This window comes from Apis dorsata, unplaced genomic scaffold, assembly GCF_000469605.1.
Source record: "Apis dorsata unplaced genomic scaffold, Apis dorsata 1.3 scaffold_83, whole genome shotgun sequence".
Lineage (NCBI taxonomy): Eukaryota > Metazoa > Arthropoda > Insecta > Hymenoptera > Apidae > Apis > Apis dorsata.
In genome coordinates, this window is record NW_006263381.1 from 1,093,031 (window position 1) to 1,093,273 (window position 243).

Genomic DNA, 243 nt, shown 5'->3' on the forward strand with positions numbered 1-243 from the left:
CGAAATGTTAATGCGAAATCAATATTGATAAGTTAATTAAAAATTGTGTTATAATATATATTAAATAATAAAACTATAATAAGAAATATTATATATTTATTTTAAATACTTCTTATGAATTCAAATATAAATTTAAATTTGGAAATTTAAATTTCCAAAATTAGAAAATTTCCTATATAAATAAAATAATTAAAAAAAATAATATATAATAATAATAATAATAATAATAATAATAATAATAAT